The sequence below is a fragment of the Pseudopodoces humilis genome, chromosome 12, assembly GCF_049639895.1.
Source record: "Pseudopodoces humilis isolate 2021_Gansu_Grassland_sample_001 chromosome 12, ASM4963989v1, whole genome shotgun sequence".
Lineage (NCBI taxonomy): Eukaryota > Metazoa > Chordata > Aves > Passeriformes > Paridae > Pseudopodoces > Pseudopodoces humilis.
In genome coordinates, this window is record NC_142211.1 from 8,088,626 (window position 1) to 8,095,225 (window position 6,600).

General features: G+C 44.4%; 1 pseudogene; it reads right to left on the bottom strand.

Annotated features, from left to right (window-relative positions):
* Positions 1-1,004: 1,004 nt before the first annotated feature.
* Positions 1,005-2,960, bottom strand: LOC148183333 (uncharacterized; annotated as a pseudogene).
* Between the last annotated feature and the right edge of the window lie 3,640 nt (positions 2,961-6,600).

Consider the following 6,600-nt stretch of genomic DNA (forward strand, 5'->3'; position numbering starts at 1 on the left):
GCTTCAGCCACCCCGGAGGCTTCCTGGGAGAGCTGCAGCAGAGCCTGGCCCCAGCCTGGGGCCAGGGCTGAAACCCTTCAGGCTCCATCCCCCGCCTGGGAGCCCGAGGCAGACCGAGCCCAGCCCCTGCCAGGCCTTATGCCGGGGGGAGGGGGGCGGGGGGGGGGGGGGGGGGAGGGGGGGAAAGGGGAGCTACCTGGAGTTCGGTTACCTTTCAAAGCCGGAAACTAAGAGAGACAGAAATTCCCAGGCTTAGGTTTTAAAGGGTGGTGTTCACAGGTTGATCTCAGTTTTCAATGGTCAAAACTACTGTCAATTGTCAGAAATGGCCAGCTATTGGCCAGGAGAAAAAACTCCCATCAGCCTCCAGCAGCCTTAACTTCTGTAGGTTTCCTACTTTTTTCTTAAATGCCAATCTATCACGCTGACCCTGTGTTAGGCAGAGCCAGTTTCAGTCAACTCTAAGATGCTGGATGAAGTTGAGACAATCAGTAAAGCTGGTAATGACTCTATGATAACACATTTAAGAAAGGGTAAAAAATGCTGTGCAACAGAAGCTGGGAGAGAGCAGTGAGAATATGTAAGACAAACAACTCTGCAGACACCAAGGTGAGTGAAGGAGGGGTGTCCTGATGGGACACTTGTGGCTGGGTTCTTTTTACCCCTTGGACCGAGACTGATGAGAGAGAGGCAGTTTGCTCTTGTTCGGACTTGGTTGTTTATTCTTCTCTTATCTACATTACATGTATGCAGGGTACAAAGAGCTACTTGCACTAAGAAAGGTGCAAAATGGCTAACAAAGATCTTCTTCAAGGTCTTTTATATGTCTATTTAACCAATTAACAAATGCCAAGTAAATTACTTTTCTGAGTGACCTAATGACCTAACACCTGCGTGCTATACTGTGGCACTTTTTTGTCCAATCACTTGTTACTACCCAAAAACCTCTAGAAGAAGAAGAATGGACAACACCCTAATTCCTCCATCTTGCTTCTTATTTTCTAAACTAGTTTAAACTTTTACTTTTTCACTCAGTGACTTATGAAAACTCTCTACACACTCACATTTTCAGTTTCTCTACTTAACTTTAACAGTTGTCTCCATGGTGTTATTTGAAATTCAGCGCTTTCTTGGGTGTTACAGTTCGGCATCACAGATAAAGGTATATATCTTGCATCTCTGATCCCAACATCTCCCTCTTCTGTTTGAATTAAGACCACTTCTTTAGCAGTTTTTGTTATCATTTGTCGAATAAATTGAAGTAAACAAGGCACAAACACCAGGAAGATTACAATGACAATCAATATGAATATACCTATGGTTGTAAGTTCTCTCAGCAGTGGTGTAAAGCTTAACCATCTAAATAAACCATCCAACCATGACCTTGCTTCAACTCCATGTTTGGCCATTCCCTCTTTCAGTTGTTGGATGTTCTTATGAATTGACTCCGAATGATCAGAGAGATTCATGCAGCACATACCCTCAAACTCTTCACACCCATATCCATGCGCTAGCAAGAGAAAATCAATTGGTGCTCTGTTCTGCAGAGTAGCGTGTCTCAGGCTTTGAACATCAGTTAACAAATGACTCAAAGCGAGAAAGGCAGAACAAGATTGCTTGCTTAACCAGCAGCCTAATCTATCCAATTGCTTCAAGGCTTCTGCTAAAGCTACTTGAGGCGAAAGGAGAGCTACTGCAAATCTCTGTCTGAAATTCCACAAGTAAAACTCATCATTGCAATCAGGTGTGTACTGATCAACAAACCTCTTCCGTCTGTGACTTTGCTCTTTTATCATTTTTATGTTGGGTGTCAGCAGAGAGTTTTCCAATGCTGCATGGACCACCACTGCTATTTGATGGAATGGCGGGCCAAACTCTGTCTCTTCAAATGAGGAAATCTCCTTTTGGTAATTGCAGTGGAACATGCTTGGGTGGTGTGACTAAAATTTATGTAGAGTTACACCAAGATGTCTCCTCCTTGTATAGAATATGATTTGGAGTGACAGCTGTCATTTTATCTTTGCTTTGTTTTTGCATAGAGAAATCGAATATTATACAAAAGTCCATCCTTGTTGAACCAATTATATCCAATTCTTGAGGCTCATAGGGTGCCTCAGGGAGAGATTTGGTCCAGAAGCCCCATCTGTCAGTAGGATTTAGAATGGACTGTGAAAGTTTTGGAGGGATATTTTTGGAATTGGCCATTCACCTACTGGCAAGCCCACCAAACAAGTTGAGATGGTTTTTCTGGACTTGAGTGAGTCAAGCAGATGGTGTCTAGGCCTGATGCATTGGCTAGAGTCACACAAACATTTTCTTTTGGTTGACTCACGAGAAAGATCGTATCACTTAAAGCGATCAGCAAAGTGATACGGCACAAGGGTAATCCCTGATTTAGTTTCATGTTCAATGGCCTTATCTCTCGTGCAAAATTCTGAATCTTGACACGATTTACACAGCACTTTTACAAATGAGGCGTTATTATATTAACAATTTCCCACACTTTTCTATGAAACCCAAAGTTCACTGCTTCTGCATGTGGGATAAAAGCTGTTCGCTGTCAACTGCGGTCTCGATGCAGTTCACGTTTGCATGCTCGCTTCTCTGCTCCTGGGGTAGTCCACTTGTTTCTGGGGGCGGTAAGGTTTCACGTTCTTTGCTGGAAGCCGCTTCTGCCCTGAACCTGTAGAGGCACAAGCATACCTTTTGCCCCAGGTTATTAATTGAAATGGACTTTTAATATGTTCTGTTTCTGGATTTTTGACCAGAACTAATGGATTTTCCCCCAACTTCACTTGAGTATCGTTATAAGAATACCTGATAATTGGCAGAGTTGGTTTTGTAAAAGAACTGTTCAGAAAGAACTGTTAGGAAAATTTACAATATATATAAGATTTTTACATTTTTCTCAAAAATTTAAAATATACAGGGTTTTTATGCTTCTGAGGCATAGCCTCTGTTTCCCCGCCTTTTTTGTAATTAAAGATAAGATAAAAATAAGATATCCATTTTCACGTTATGAACATGAAAAGCCATCAAAGTAAAACACATGTACATGTATACATGTAGCACTTTTACAGCAATCAGGAACTTGTTAAGAAGATGCATAATTGATGTTATGTGATATAATAACTGATGAATATGCGATAAGATCTAAATTATCTATAGTATAGGTTACTGAATGTACTAAATGTACTATCATCCCAGAGTCTGCAAAAGCTGATAATTCAGTGATGAATTGGAAAATTATGTCTAGATAACAATTCTCCAAGCTCACTGTAAAGATCCAGCTGCTATATTAATTTCTTAATTGCCAAGTTAAACTGACTTGAATATTGTTTTGATGCAGAAAACATTTGGGTTTATTGGTAAATTTTCCACCCAGGTAAAGTCAAGGCCTGGCCAGGGCTTCGGCTTCAAACTGGAAGGATGCCCTTAGCTTACTTTTCTTAAACAAAACTCTTAACAATTAGAATTTAATTAGCTGTCCATTATTTGGATCTCTTTACCGCTTAACTTTGAGAGTACTGAAAACTGTGTTGAATTAGATAAGTGAAGTGATCCAGGTGCAAGGGAAGATTCCCCTGCAGTCTGTGGTGAAGACCATGGTGAAATAGCCTGTCCCCCTACAGCCCAGGGAGGACCCCACAGCAGGTGTACATGTCCTGAAGGAAGCTGCAGCCCATGGAGAGCCCATGCTTGAGCAGGTTCTTGACAGGAATTGCAGTCCCTGGAGAGGGACGCATTTAGGAGCAGTCTGTTCTTGAAGGAAACAGACCCATTCTGGAGCAGGTAATGAAGGACAGTATCCCATGAGAAGGAGCCCATGCTGGAGCAGGGAAACAGTGTGAGGGAGTAGCAGAGAGAAACTGCAACTGCAGTTCCCCATGGTTGCTCAGGGAGAGCACGTGGAAGAGTCAAGAGTGAAGCTGAGCTTGGGAAGAAGGGACAAAGTGTTTTTAGTTTTGTTCTTATTTCTCACTATCCTACTGTTACAATTAATTGACAATAAATTAAATTATTTTCCCAATTTGAGTCTGTTTTGCCCATGACAGTAATTGGTAAGTGATCTCCCTGTCCTTATCTCAACACATGAGTTTGTCATATTTTCTCCTGCAGTTCTGTTGATGCAGGGGAGTGATAGAGGGGCTTTGTGGGCTTACGAAGCAGTTCTACTGGCAGATAAGAATTGCCAAATCTTTGCCCAAGGAATCCCAGTCCCATGGTGTTAGTCTCTGGTTCTTCAGATGCTGGTGCCATTGTCTCACTGCCTCCTGCCACCCACTGGACTCAGCCAGTGTTGGTGCTGCTGTTTCTGAGCCATGGGGGTGTGTGTATGTTGGGGTGAATGAGAAATGAGGAGGAGCATCAATAAGACTTTTACACTGGACTTCTGGAGGGCAGACTTTGGCCTATTTAGGAGACTTATTCTGAGAGTTCCTTGGGAAGCAGCCCTTAAAAAAAAAGGAGTCTAGGAAAGGTGGGTGTGCTTCCAAAGAGAGATCTTGAGGGCACAGGAATAGACTGTCCCTGTGTGCCAAAAGATGAGTCAACGAGGAAAATGTCCAGCCTGGTTGGGCAAAGAGGTTTTGAAGGAATTTAGGAATAAAAGAGGATGTATCATTTTGGAAGGAGGGTCAGGTCTCTCAGGAAGTATTTAAGGGAGCTGCTAGGGCATGCAGGAAAAAAATTAGGGAGGCCAAAGCTCTGTTTGAACTTAATTTGGCAAATTTTGTAAAGGTTAATAAAAAATGTTTTTATAAATATATTAAAAACAAAAGGAATAGTAAGACCAGCCTTTGTTCTCTACTGGATGCAGGAGGGAACTTAGTAACTGCAGATGAGGAGAAGGCGAAAGTGCTTAATGTCTTCTTTGCCTCAGTCTTTAGTGGGAAGATGGCTTGTCCTCAGGACAACTGTCCTCCTGGGTTAGTAGATGGTGTCAGGGAGCAGAATGGTCCCCCTGTTATCCAGGAGGAGGCAGTCAGAGAACTGCTGAGCCACTTGGATGTTCATAAGTCTATGGGACCAGATGGGATTCATCCCAGGGTGATGAGGGAGCTGCAGATGAGCTTGCGAAGCTGCTCTCCATCATTTACCAACAGTCCTGGCTCACTGGTGATGTTCCAGATGACTGGAAGCTGGCCAATGTGATGCCCATTCACAAAAAGGGTAGGAAGGAGGATCCTGGTAATTATAGGCCAGTTTGCCTGACCTCAGTACCTGGTAAAGTAATGGAGCAGTTTATATTGAGTGCCATCACACAGCACTTACAGGTTGGCCAGGGTATCAGACCCAGCCAGCATGGGTTTAGGAGGGGTAGGTTGTGTTTGACCAACCTGGTCTCCTGTTTTGACCAGGTGACCCCCCCTGGTGAATGCGGGAAAGGCTGTGGATGTTGTCTATTTGGACTTCAGCAAGGCCTTTGACACTGTCTCCCACAGCTTGCTCCTGGCTAAACTGGCAGCCCACAGCTTGGACAGGAGCACTCTTTGCTGGGTTAAGAACTGACTGGATGTCCAGGCCCAGAGAGTGGTGGTGAAAGGCGGCCAGTCACTAGTGGTGTTCCTCAGGGGTCTGTGCTGGGGCCAGTTCTGTTCAATATTTTTATTGATTACATGGATGAGGATATTGAGTCTTTCATTAGTGAATTTGCAGATGACACTAAGCTCGGAGCATGTGTCAATCTGTTTGAAGGTAGGATGGCTCTGCAGAGAGAGCTGGAACAGGTGGATGGATGGGCATAGTCCAATAAGATGAAGTTGAATAAGTCCAAGTGCCGAGCCCTGCATTTTGGCCACAATAACCCCCTGCAACGTTATAGGCTGGGGATGGTGTGGCTGGACAGTGCCCAGGTAGAAAGGAACCTGGTTGACAGCTGACTGAACATGAGCCAGCAGTGTGCCCTGGTGGCCAAGAAGGCCAACGGCATCCTAGCCTGTATCAGGAATAGTGTGGCCAGCAGGAGCAGGGAGGTCATTCATCTTTTGCACTTGGCACTGGTGAGGCCATACCTTGAATACTGTGTCCAGTTCTGGGACCCTCAGTTTAGGAAGGATGTTGAGACGCTTGAGCGCGTCCAGAGGAAGGCAACGAGGCTGGTGAGGGGCTGGGAACACAAGCCCTATGAAGAAATACTGAAGGAGCTGTGGTTGTTTAGCCTGGAGAAAAGGAGACTCAGATGTGACCTTATCACTCTCTGCAACTTTCTGAAAGGTGGTTGTAGTCAGGTGGGGGTTGGTCTCTTTCTCCAGGCAGCAACTGATGGAATGAGAGGGCACAGTCTTAAGCTATGCCAAGCAAAATATAGGTTGGATATTAGGGAAAAGTTTTTTATGGAAAGAGCGATAAAATACTGGAATTGTATGCCCAGGGAGGTGGTGGAGTCACCATCCCTGGATGTGTTTAAAAAAAGACTGGATGTGGCACTCGGTGCCATGGTTTAGTTGAGGTGTTAGGGCATTGGTTGGACTCAATGATCTTGAAGGTCTCTTCCAACCTAGTGATTCTGTGATTCTGTGAAACTTTCACTTGGCACCAACAAACAAGTGGCCCAATGCTGGACTGGCTCAAGCTTTGCGCTGCTGACAGTTGTCGCAA